The 13,033-nt window shown below is 40.0% G+C and overlaps 1 protein-coding gene across 1 annotated transcript in view; it reads left to right on the forward strand.

Annotated features, from left to right (window-relative positions):
- The window catches only part of ARHGAP42 (Rho GTPase activating protein 42), a 348,862-nt gene that overhangs the window by 108,507 nt on the left and 227,322 nt on the right, over nt 1–13,033 (forward strand). The window lies entirely within an intron of this gene.

Below are 13,033 nucleotides of genomic sequence, written 5' to 3' on the forward strand. Positions count from 1 at the left end.
GTTTTGAGGATGAAATAGCCGTGCACCATGCTGGTGTGGGTACCCAGTCTGCTGTTTCCCCAGCCCTGTCTTCCAGCTCTTTCTCCTTCATGAGGATGGTCTTCAACTGGAGTCACTTTGGGACTAGAAGGAAAAATAGCTTGTAAGGAGAGAGGGTGATGGTGGGGAAGTCAGAGATAGGGAGACAGAAAAGTATAGCTGGAGATGGAAAAGGGTGAGACCGGAGGCTTGATGGAGAGCTGTAAACTTTTGAGAGGAAGAGGGCCCTTCCTCTGAGACAGGCAAGTTGAGGAGAATGAATGGAGACAGTGTTGATCAGAGAAGCAGGAGGCCAGGCCATCTGTTGTGAGCGAGGGAAGTTTGGGGCTGGGTTCTTGAGAAAGGAGAACATTCTTCTTAGATAGCCACTGTGGGAAATAAGATTAGGAGTAAACTAGAGTTGAAGAAAAAGACTGCCAGGAAGCAGAGGGGTTAGATCGCTTGACCTCTTCGTGTTCTTGTGGGTGTGTAAATGACAGAAGCGAGGAGGTCATTGGGGGTTAAGAGGTTGTGGAAGAGAGAGGTTGCATATTGGACGAGGACGCAGATGTCTGAAGCTTCAGTAGGTGGTGGCAGGAGGTTTGGGTGCAGAGGAGGAGGATGATGGGGGTGCTCGAGGCTTTGTGGAATGTGAAGGAGTGTTAGGAGGTCAGTTCCTGATGGCAGTAAGGATTGGAGGCGGGTACTTGGTGTAAGTGCTTGTTTGTCAGCAGCAAGTTACTGACTGTTCCCTTTAAGCCCGGATACTTGGCGCCTGATTATCCTCTGAGCACAAATAGCTCTGGCTCTGTTTGCCTTTAGAGATGATAAGGCTGTTATTTCCTGTAATAAAGCTGGGTAGTAGGCTGGCACTACCTTTTATCCACTTACCTCCTTTGGCAATAATGATTTGCTGGAGGAGAACAGACTTTGGAATCAAACAGTCAGAACTGAATACTTGCTTCTCCACTTACTAACTGTGATATCATCGGACAAACTACGCCAGCTGATTGCCCCTTTCCTCATGTGCAAAATGAAGATAACGCTTGCTTCCGTACCTCATATCATTGAGTTCAGCTCTGCCCGTCATTAGCTCCATTCAATGACCCAGTTTATGTAGCATCTCTACCTTTTGGAAGAGGTGCTCCAAAATGGGAGTGGTCTATATCTTAGGAAAATGCTTTCTGAATTGGGAGTTGTTTTGGCTTCGGGAAACAGGTCAAACACCACAAAACAAGAGCTAAGACAAAGTAACATCAGAATTGCACAGTGCTTCATTTTTTAACTAACATGTGTGCCTGGAAAGAAAACTAAATGAATATATGTGACTTACAGACCATGTTATACACAACAATGTTTACTATATCAACACAAAATTTCTAGTTAAAAAAAAAAAATCTTAACTAGGAATCAGATGAAATTAATTTGAAGAAATGAGTAGTGTGATGAAGTTGTGAGAGAAAGCAGCTGGAATCAAATTTTGGAATTGTGTAAAAGTGAAAGGCTGCCTTTCTGTATTTGTATGTATTTATTTGTCAAGACTTGGACTTATGTGAATTATTATTTACTTTATATCTAATTATTATTTGCTTTATATCTAAATCTTACTTACTTTATATCTTGTTATATGAAATAACAAATCCTGTCTATATATCTACATCATCTATCTGTCTGTATAGAGAGAAAATATTAGAATTCTCAAGCTCCTGGTAATTTGACAGTTTTAAAGCAGATCTTACTAAAAAGTCCTATTCCTATTCAGAGAGACTGTACGAAGGAAAATCACTAGACCTATAGTCTAGAATTATTTCTGTGCATCCATTGTGACTTTCATCTTGGCATCATAATTCTCCTGTATTTTAGTCGTTATCTTAACAATCTATAACAGTAGTAGCAGCAGTAGCTTTCATTTGTGGGTGAAGCCCCTGGTTTACAGGACATACAGTTTTTTTTCAGTCTAGTTGTTAAACCAGTGAGGAAAAGAGAAGCCAGACTGCGTATCTGGTTAGACCAGAAAAGAGTGAAAGGTTAACAGTTTGGCCACAAGTTTTGAATCTCAGCCCAAAGGTGCAGTGACAGTTAATGTTCGGACCCATATTGATCAATCAAAGTCTACCAGAGGTTAGTGCCTGGGGACCCGAGGAATGTGTGAACCCAAGTATGGAGGGAGGTGCTAGGATCAGGAGTCGGGAATTTAAAAGGAGACTGTATTACTGGTTATAACCCCTGCAAAAATCTGGGTACTCTTAGAGGATCAACAGGAACAAGAGAAAGCAGGAAGCAATCACTTGATATTAAGCCAGTGGATTCCAAAGTGAGGATTCTGCCCTTGAGCCTGTTCGACATCTGCATTGGCATCCGAGTACTGCCCAGATGGCTGATAGCTCAGCTGATGGAAGAATGGAGCAAGTGAAGAAGCAGGGACAAGGCAGCTCCTAACTCTGGGCAAAGTCCCTGGTCAACTAGACAAAAGTTTAATTTTATAACTGTTTTCATTTGCAGGCTCTGCATTTCTTCCAGTTCTTTAATACTTAATTAGAAAATTACACAGTGATAGTAATTTCTTCTTACTAAAATAATATCTACTATGAAGCAGAAGCTATTAAGAAAAGGTGGCAAGAATACACAGAAGAACTGTACAAAAAAGATCTTCATGACCCAGATAATCACAATGGTGTGATCACTCACCTAGAGCCAGACATCCTGGAGTGTGAAGTCAGCACAGCACATAGAAAGTATCACTATGAACAAAGCTAGTGGAGGTGATGGAATTCCAGTTGAGCTCTTTCAAATCCTGAAAGATGATGCTGAGAAAGTGCTGCACTCAATATGCCAGCAAATTTGGAAAACTCAGCAGTGGCCACAGGACTGAAACAGGTCAGTTTTCATTCCAATCCCAAAGAAAGACAATGCCAAAGAATGCTCAAACTACTGCACAGTTGCACTCATCTCACAAGCTAGTAAAGTAATGCTCAAAATTCTCCAAGCCAGGCTTCAGCAATACATGAACCATGAACTTCCAGATGTTCAAGCTGGTTTTAGAAAAGGCAGAGGAACCAGAGATCAAATTGCCAATATCCGCTGGATCATGGAAAAAGCAAGAGAGTTCCAGAAAAACATCTATTTTTGCTTTATTGACTATGCCAAAGCCTTTGACTGTGTGCATCACAATAAACTGTGGAAAATTCTGAAAGAGATGGGAATACCAGACCACCTGACCTGCCTCTTGAGAAACCTATATGCAGGTCAGGAAGCAACAGTTAGAACTGGACATGGAACAACAGACTGGTTCCAAATAGGAAAAGGAGTACGTCAAGGCTGTATATTGTCACCCTGCTTATTTAACTTATATGCAGAGTACATCATGAGAAACGCTGGGCTGGAAGAAGCACAAGCTGGAATCAAGATTGCTGGGAGAAGTATCAGTAACCTCCGGTATGCAGATGACACCACCCTTATGGCAGAAAGTGAAGAGGAACTAAAAAGCCTCTTGATGAAAGTGAAAGAGGAGAGTGAAAAAGTTGGCTTAAAGCTCAACATTCAGAAAACGAAGATCATGCGTCTGGGAATCTACTAGATCTACTTCATGGGAAGTAGATGGGGAAACAGTGGAAACAGTGTGAGACTTTATTTTTGGGGGCTCCAAAGTCACTGCAGATGGTGACTGCAGCCATGAAATTAAAAGACCTTACTCCTGGGAAGAAAAGTTATGACCAACCTAGATAGCACATTGAAAAGCAGAGACATTACTTTGCCAACAAATGTCCATCTAGTCAAAGCTATGGTTTTTCCTGTGGTCATGTATGGATGTGAGAGTTGGACTGTGAAGAAGGCTGAGTGCCGAAGAATTGATGCTTTTGAACTGTGATGTTGGAGAAGACTCTTGAGAGTCCCATGGACTGCAAGGAGATCCAACCAGTCCATTCTAAAGTCAGCCCTGGGTGTTCTTTGGAAGGAATGACGCTAAAGCTGAAACTCCAGTACTTTGGCCGCCTCATGAGAAGAGTTGACTCATTGGAAAAGACTCTGATACTGGGAGGGATTGGGGCCAGGAGAAGAGGACGACAGAGGATGAGATGGCTGGATGGCATCACTGACTCGATGGAAGTGAGTCTGGGTGAACTCCAGGAGTTGGTGATGGACAGGGAGGCCTGGTGGGCTGCGATTCATGGGGTCGCAAAGAGTCAGACACGACTGAGCGACTGAACTGAACTGAACTGAATTCACTTGAATACAGGGCTACACAAGGATGCATTGGTAGGGTGTATTGATAAAAGAATTTAAATTCATGTTTAAATTCTTTTAAAGGGGGTTGTTTTCAAGGTTAATCTTGCTTTTTGATGTATTTGGCCATTAAAGAAAACACTAACCTGGGGACATTGTGGAGAACCCAGTTCAGTTACCTCAAAGAGAACTAAATGTGCTTGTGAGACCTTGGATTCCACAGGCCTGTGAAGCGCTAGAAAAAAGATCAGTTGCTCTGAGTACTGGTGTATATTATTGTGACCTGCCAGAATTCCACAGCGGGCCTGTGACTTTTTTTTCTGTTGGTTTAGGAAGCAATTTATTGACTTTGCAACTAGGCATCCATGGAGCTTGAAGCCACAAATGGAGTGGAAAAATCTTATTTGATGTGTGGCTTTCAGAAAAGAATAGCTAGAGTTTGTGGTTGCAAATAGTGCCAGTATTGCAGCCAGAGTGGACAGCCCATCAGTAGGGATATTAATTGTTACCAAAGACTTACAGTATCTGGTGGGAGAATTGTTGTCATTTTTTCTATCACTCTGTCTGTTTTGCAGACACAGTATTTATTATTCAGACATACCACAGACTGACTATGCTGCCTGCTCTGGTTATGGGTTAAATTGTTCCTAAACCAACAAAACTTTCTATTGGATACTTCAGCCAGTATGCTACCTTTGATCTTTTTAGTGTTCAAACAATGAAAACTCCCTCAGTGGGAGTTCCAGCTGTGAACTGCTGATGTGATACCCTGTTAGATCATTGCATGCTTGTGTAGTGCTGGGGTCCCTTGGCTATGTAGGTTGACTCTGCTCTAATTTTTCTCCATGTGGCCCAGAAGGATATGATGAATTCACCTGCTTTGGCTCACAACCTCAGTTCAGTACTGATGTTTTACTGCCTTGCTACTATTTTTCATGAAAAGTCGGTCCCAGAGAAAAAGCTTGACAGAACCCACTCACACCTAAATAGAAAAGTCAGGGGCATCATCTGGATTACAAAATGTGGTTGCATTGGTTCAGTCTCACTTTTATAGACTTTTACAGGTTTTCATGTTTTCCTTTTGGTTTATCCAAGTCTAAATCCTACTGCTAACCCAGTTCCCTCTATTCATCAGCATATCTGAACTTCATAAGTGATTTGCTCACTCTGATAAAGTGAGAAAAATGTGTTGTGGACATAATTCTGTATATCACTGAATTTGTGATCTGTTCTTTGTTTTTTTTTGTTTTTGTTTTTGTTTTGTTATTGAGTGTGTATCTTTGTTTAAGTTTGAAGAAAGGCTCCTAGAAGAAATACTTAGCACATCATTGTCTGACTATAATATAAATGTTGGTTAGATGCAGGGGAGATATTTCTTTTTCATTTCTTCTAGTTGTGAAATCTGTAAAGCCCAAGCTGTTAAATTGTTGAAATATTTAATAGAGTATAATGCTTAGTTTTTAAGGTAGTGGAGTTTATATCAACAATGAACAAGGACCAATTTTCTTTATTCTCACTCATTCTTACTCCCAGACTCTGAACAGGTTTTCCACAGTTGAAAATAGTAGGATGAATTTAAGCTTCTTGAAAAGAATTTTAGGAAATAGATATTTTAGATAGTTCATAAATGTTTCAGAATTTATGGTATTAGTAAATATAGAAGCCATTATCACACTTCTTCACCATCTAGGTATAATTCAGCTGTTATCTTTGTGAATGTTTATGCTCTTGGGGCTGTCATAAATGCATCTGAGTAATAGACTTCTTTTGTTCCAAAAGTGTTTTTTCAATATCACATTGTAGAGATAAAAAGGAAACCTATAGCAGTGTTCTTGACCTCAGTAATTTTTTGAAAGTTAAATTTTATATATAAAGCTATATTTTGATTGCTTTCCAGTAATCTCAGATAGTCCAGATGGTCAGGAACGGGAAAGATTATTACTGGTGAATACAGCCAGGAAAGCTTCATGCAGGTGGCAAGAATGTGAATAGCTAACATAATTTTTCAGTCTCTGGCCTATTCTTTTCATAATATTTTATGAAGCCTAGAATAAGTTGGTATGTTTCTCCTTACAGAGAAAATAGCTGGTGGGAATGTTTCCTTAAATCCATCTATTGAAAGCCCACTGTGTATTAAGTATTGTTTTTGGAATATTACTCTCACTAAATCAAACTCCTGTCATACCACCTCGGTATGGTCAGAATCTATAATTGCAGGTGTGTGTGCTCAGTTGCTCAGTCACGTCTGACTCTTTGCTACCCCATGGACCGTAGCCTGCCAGGCTCCTTTCACCATGGGATTTCCCAGGCAAGAATACTGGAGTGGGTTGCATTTCCTTCAGAGGATCTTCCCAACCCAGGGATTGAACCCAAGTCTCTTGAGTCTCTTGCATTGACAGGTGGATTCTTTACCACTGCATCACAGAACCAGCTGTTATATTCAGTGTTAGTTTGAACCTCCTAAATCAGATAATGCAGTGGTTTTTATTTATGTGGATATTAAATTAATAAAATATGGAGCATCACACATAATTTATTATAAGAGAAAATATTTGGGTATCAGAAATTTGCATGTAATAAAGAATATTTTCAGATTTTGCTTAAGCAAAATTTTCCAAAACAGTGGCTCAAGCAGTTACAAAATCAGTAGCCATTTTGTATAAGACCCTGTGATGAGTGTTAGAAGAGTCATTTTGTATATGTGGTGTGCCCAGGGCCTGGTGGAGAAGGTTTGTTTTCATGGTCGCTTAAGGCATTTGTGGGTCCCATGCATTGGAGATTCTAATAACTGGCTTCTAATCTCTAGATTGTTGCTGGGGTACACTGGGCAACTTGGATCTGCCTGATTTATGTCAGAGGTACCTGTTAGACTTTGAGAGTGGGGCAGGCAAGTGAGTGACTCTCCATTAGCCCCTTCTCCTAAAACACAATTTATGTGATAATACTTTGAATTGTTTTATTCTTGCCTTATAGGATTGTTAATTCCTGTTTTTATTCTGTGGTATATTGTGCTTAGTAAACTGCTTATGTGATACTTCAACATCATAAATCTAAAGATTTAGGGAAAACATTAGGTATAGGTTTAAAAATTAGTTGGCCACTGCCCCTAATTCATGAAATAAATTACTAATATTTAGTATTCCTGGGCTGTTCATTGTCTTACAGAACAAAAGATGAACCTGAAAGCTTCATTTGGACCAAGAAACAGTTTGATCGTATAGAACTAGGACTATAATCTTTAAAGAGAACAATCTTAGTTTAATTTTTATGAAGTCATTTCCCTGAAAAAATCAACTGAAGAAAAAGAGGGAGCAAAAGTTATTGTCAAATTGGGGCAGACCCAGAAAACTGCTGGAAGGCGAGTAGCTTTTGTTGTGAGGAGCCAAACATGTGTGTGCTTCTGCAAGTTAAGATTTCTCTTCCGACTGTCTCGTTATAATCTACTGTTATTGTACTGAGTCTATAAATAGTATTTATAAGGGAAGCAGACCAGAAAACCACTCAAATAAAGGATAAAATGGTATCATTAAGTTTGGATGTAGAAATACAACAGCAAACCGAGAACTTGAGTTTCCGTGTGTGTTAGTGTGTGTGTGTGGGTGTGTGTGGGTGTGTGTGTGGCTGTGTGTGTGTGTGAGTCACTCAGTGATGTCTGACTCCTTATGACCCAATGGACTGGAGTTTGCCAGGCTCCTTTCTCCACAGAATTCTCCAGGCAAGAATCGAACCCAGATCTTCTGCACTGCTGGCAGATTCTTGTAACCAAAATCTGATTTAAGACAACTCCACAGTTTTTGAGTAGTAGTTACCTTGGGGAAGCCTTTGGACTTCTGAGTTCATCATCCTGAAATACACCCCAAGACTACTAGGGCATGCTACATGGGGTGGTGAATGTTTTCTGGGTTGATTAATTGGGAGTTTCTGGAGTATCACTGGTGGCTCAGATGATGAAGAGTCTGCCTGCAGTGCAGGAGACTTGGATTCAGTCCCCAGGTTGGGAAGATCTCCTGGAGGACAGTTTGGCAATCCACTCCAGTACCCTTGCCTGGGGAATCCTATGGACAGAGGAGCCTGGTGGCTACAGTCCATGGGGTTCATAGAGTTGGACACGACTGAGCAACTAATACACACACACTGTGTACCCCTGCCAGTCTAACATTAAATTATTGTCTCATGTGTTTCAAAAATACCTGCTGATATTGGAGAAGGAAACGGCAACCCACTCCAGTGTTCTTGCCTGGAGAATCCCAGGGACAGAGGAGCCTGGTGGGCTGCTGTCTATGGGGTCGCACAGAGTCGGACACGACTGAAGCGACTTAGCAGCAGCAGCATCTCTTTCTGGGGCTACTCAGGTGGTTTCAGTGGTAAAGAATCCACCTGCAAAGGCAGGAGACACAGGTTGGACCCCTAGGTCAGGAAGACGCCCATGGAGAAGGGCATGACAACCCACTGCAGTATTCTTGCCTGGAGAATCCCATGGACAGAGGAGCCTGGAGGGCTACAGTCCATAGGGTCCAAAAAAATTGGATATGACTGAGCATGCATGGACAATATATCTCTCCTTCGGAAAAATCACTCAGCTGTAAAAGTAAATGATACATCCGATAGTGTGGATGGGCCTTAAAAAACATTATGCTAAATTAAAGTTAGCATGACACAAAAAGTTACATGTTATATGATTCTATTTGTATGAAATGTTCACAATAGGGAAATCAATAGAGACAGAAAATTGATTAGTAGTTGCCAGGAGCTGGGAGGAAGGGCAATGAGGAATGACTGCTAATGGGTACAGGTATTCTTTTTAGGGTGATGAAAAGGTTCTAAAATTGTTTGTGGCATACTTCCGTGGCAATCCAGTGGTTAAGACTGCACACTTCCGATGCAGGGGGCATGGGTTCAATCCCTGGTTGGGGAACTAAGATCCCACAGGCCATGGGGCACAGCCAAAAAACTAAAAAAAAAAATTTTTTAAGTCTAAAAAAGTAAAATAAAATTGTGGCAATGGTTGGACAACTTTACAAATATCTAAAAACAACTTAAGTGTGCTCCTTTTTTGGTGACATTGTTACTATGTATTTTAAAAACGTTTTGTGATAAGATACATATACCATAAAACTTAACATCATAACCAAAAAAAAAAAAATACCTGCTGATAGGCTTTGGTGTGCTAGATATTTATTTAACCCTTTGAGAAAATTAATAATACCTGGTCTGTACCCACTTGTGGTGTTGGCTAGTAGGGAGGTAAAGCACTTTTATTTGCAATTTTGTTTGAGAAGTTACAGATTTATTTTCAGCTTAACAGAAATGAGCAATCTCCATTTCTACCAGTCCCTGCCACTAATTCCACAGAAGGACTATTGCAGGAGAGTGGGGTGCTAGAAGATGGTTATGCCTCAGGTCTTGGACAGGTCCCTGAGATGGGCTGCCCAGTGAGGGTCCTTGGCTTCCATCAGGAAAAATTTCAAGAGCAAGCCTTAGTTAAATGAAAGCACGTTTACTTTGAGAGATACACACTCCACAGGCGGAATGTGGTCTGTTTCAGAAGGCAAGATTGCCCCAAAATGTGGAGTGGTTAGTTTTATAAGGCTGGGTAATTTCGTAGGCTAACAAGGGGCAGGATTATTCTAACTATTTGGGGGAGGGCGTGGAGATTTCCAGGAACTGGGCCGCTGCTTGCTTTTTGGCTTCAGAACTGTCATGGCACCTGTGGGTGTGTTACTTAGCATGCTAATTCATTACAATGCATGTATAATGAGGCTCAGGGTCCCCTGAAGGCTAAATCTTCCACCATCTTGGAGTTAGTTGGTTTTAACCAGTTTTTGTGGTATCCTGTTCTTAATGACTCTGTCAGTGTTTATATTTCAGTGACTTAGTACATATTACTCACAACTCTGTTATTTGAACTATTTTGATAGTGTTAGCTGTATCACTTTGCTTTCCCGAGAGTCAATACAGTTGTTCCTTGGTATTTGGAGGGGATTGGTTCCGGTACTCCCAAATTCCAGACTCCCTGACTGCTCAAGTCCTTTATGTAAAATCTTATAGTATTTGCATATAACCTGTGCATACCATCCCATACTATATTAAATCATCTCTATGTTCCTTATACTGCCTAATACAGTGTAAATGCTATGTAAACATTTGCTGTTGCTGCTGCTAAGTTGCTTCAGTCATGTCCAACTGTGCGATCCCATAGACGGCAGCCCATCAGGCTCCCGGTCCCTGGGATTCTCCAGGCAAGAACACTGGAGTGGGTTGTCATTTCCTTCACCAATGCATGAAAGTGAAAAGTCAAAGTGAAGTCGCTCAGTCGTGTCTGACTCTTAGCAACCCCATGGACTGCAGCCTACCTGGCTCCTCCACCCATGGGATTTCCCAGGCAGGAGTACTGGAGTGGGGTGCCATTGCATGTACCAAATTCAAGCTTTGGAGCTTTCTGCAATGTTTCCCCCCTGAATATTTTTGATCATTAACTATAATTGCCTTTGAGTTTTCTTTAAAAAAAAAAAAAGGAATGTAAATTTCTTCTCTTTGCATTTAGATGTGTCAGGATATTGATCAGTTCTTTGTTTTCTTTCTCTGGAGATCTTTCCTGGAGCTTCTAACCTGTTGCCCCAGTGTAGACAAAAGCCTCTGGAAGTTTGGCACAACTGTTGTTCTGGAATAGCTTTGTATTGTCCTGAGAATTCATTTGCTTTTTTTTTTTTTTTGCTAGAATTCATATCTTTTGCTCTTGTTTTGTTCCCATGTTTCAATAGAGTGTGTTAACCCAATAGCTTTTGGGTTAACTAGAAGCATATGAGGGTAAGGTTCTTTGTTTTTGTATTTTTTTGATACTTATTAAAAAGTTTGGGAGGCATTGAGTTAAAAATCTGGGGGTAAAAGTGCTTCTTTTCAGACTTTGAACCACTCTTTATATCTCCTCTTGTCTTCTCGCCTCAGGAGTGCCTGCTGCCTCCAGTGTCTCTTGGCTTCTTTCTCTGTAGGCATAATAACATTACCTTTCAGCATCCAAAGTTTCATGGGGCTTGTTTTTCCAGATTCTTCGACAGATCTTCAGTTGGCAGTAGATAGTTGCCAGATGGTGTTTGGATACTTTTTGTTTGTTTGTTTTTTTACTGAAGTTACAAAAATATAATATGTTATTGCACACATCAGTTAAAATCGTCTATTTGTATTAATAAAATGTTTTTCTCTTCAGCTTATTGTTGTCAAAACTGGGTTGTATCGTATTATAATATTTTAAAGGTATTTTTGCAGAAATGAAAATCACATTTTCTAAACACTGAAAAAAGTTACACTTAACTTTAAGGCCATTCATATGTTTATTAGATTACTCTGTCCTGGTAACTGAATAAAATACAGTGTGAAGTTATCACAGAGGTAGCATTTCAAACCAGTTTAGTTAATGTAAAACCTAGTAATTCTGAGAAGAGAGAAAGAAAAAAAATCCAAGTTTGTAATTTTAAGTTCTTGAATAGAAAGCATTCTTATAAGCATTCAATAAGTTTTGTTGATGAGACTCTTGATTTATTATCACTACTCACCTGCCTTTATTGTAGACTTTATGCCAGAATTACTAAACTTCTGGTCTCAGGGTATTTTCACTATTAGTGTGGATGAAGAAAGAGGTGGGAGCCTAAAGAATAAAGACATAGATGGGAAGGGTCTAGCTTAAATCAAAACAAAATTTGCATTCACTATTTCTTTTGTTAGTTTTGTACTCCAAACATTCTGACTGTGCTTAATAATTCATATTAATGTGGATGAATTCATCTTTCACAGCCCTGTGCGTTTTTAAAGAATATGCTGTTGTCACTTTTTAATTTCTTTGTTTGTCCTTCCATAGTTTTTGAATACTTTGCAAACCACAGCAATACAGTTTCAGATAGTTTTCTAAAGTAATGTTTCTCAACTTTAATGTATAAAGGAATCACCTGGGGATCCTTTTAAAATGCAGATTCTGGGATGAGGTCTGAGCGTCTGTATCTCTAACAAGCTCCCAGAATACTGATGCTGGTCATCCTCTGACCACTCCGACTAGCGAGGGTCTAAAGTACCTTGGATATGAGAGTAATACAGCGAGACAGAATACAGAATCCATTTCTAAGTATTTATATGTGTTGAGCTTCTAGAAAGAAGTCCGTGGGAGATTTTGCATTACTAGCTGCTACTGAGTATAATGAGCTTCCCTGAAAGCTCAGTTGGTAAATAATCCACCTGCAATACGGGAGATCCCGATTCAATTCCTGCATCAGGAAGATCCACTAGAGAAGGGATAGGCTACCCACTCCAGTATTCTTGGGCTTCCCTCATGGCTCAGCTGGTAAAGAATCTGCCTGCAATGTGGGAGACCTGGGTTTGATCCCTGGGTTGGGAAGATCTCCTGGAGAAGGGAAAGGCTACCCACTCCAGTATTCTGGCCTGGAGAATTCCATGGACTGTATAGTCCATGGATTCGCAGAGTCAGACACGACCGAGTGGCTTTTACTCACTTTCACTAAGTATAATACATCCAAATAGAACTGAATTTATTGCTTCTTATAGATGGTGTATTCAGATTTAATGAATTTATTATTTGTAAAATTTTATTTAGAAGTGATTCCAGTACAATACTTTTGTTTGTTAATGTGTAAATTTTATTTATTAAATTTATAAACTATATTTCCCTAGTGCTTATGAAGAAAAAATATTATACTTGATATGTGCTAAGCTTCAGTTTGTAGCCATTTCTTATCTATAACTTTTAGTCTTTGAAATCCATTGTGTATACTGTCTTGTGCTTATA

This window comes from Bos mutus, chromosome 15 (genome assembly GCF_027580195.1).
Source record: "Bos mutus isolate GX-2022 chromosome 15, NWIPB_WYAK_1.1, whole genome shotgun sequence".
NCBI lineage: Eukaryota > Metazoa > Chordata > Mammalia > Artiodactyla > Bovidae > Bos > Bos mutus.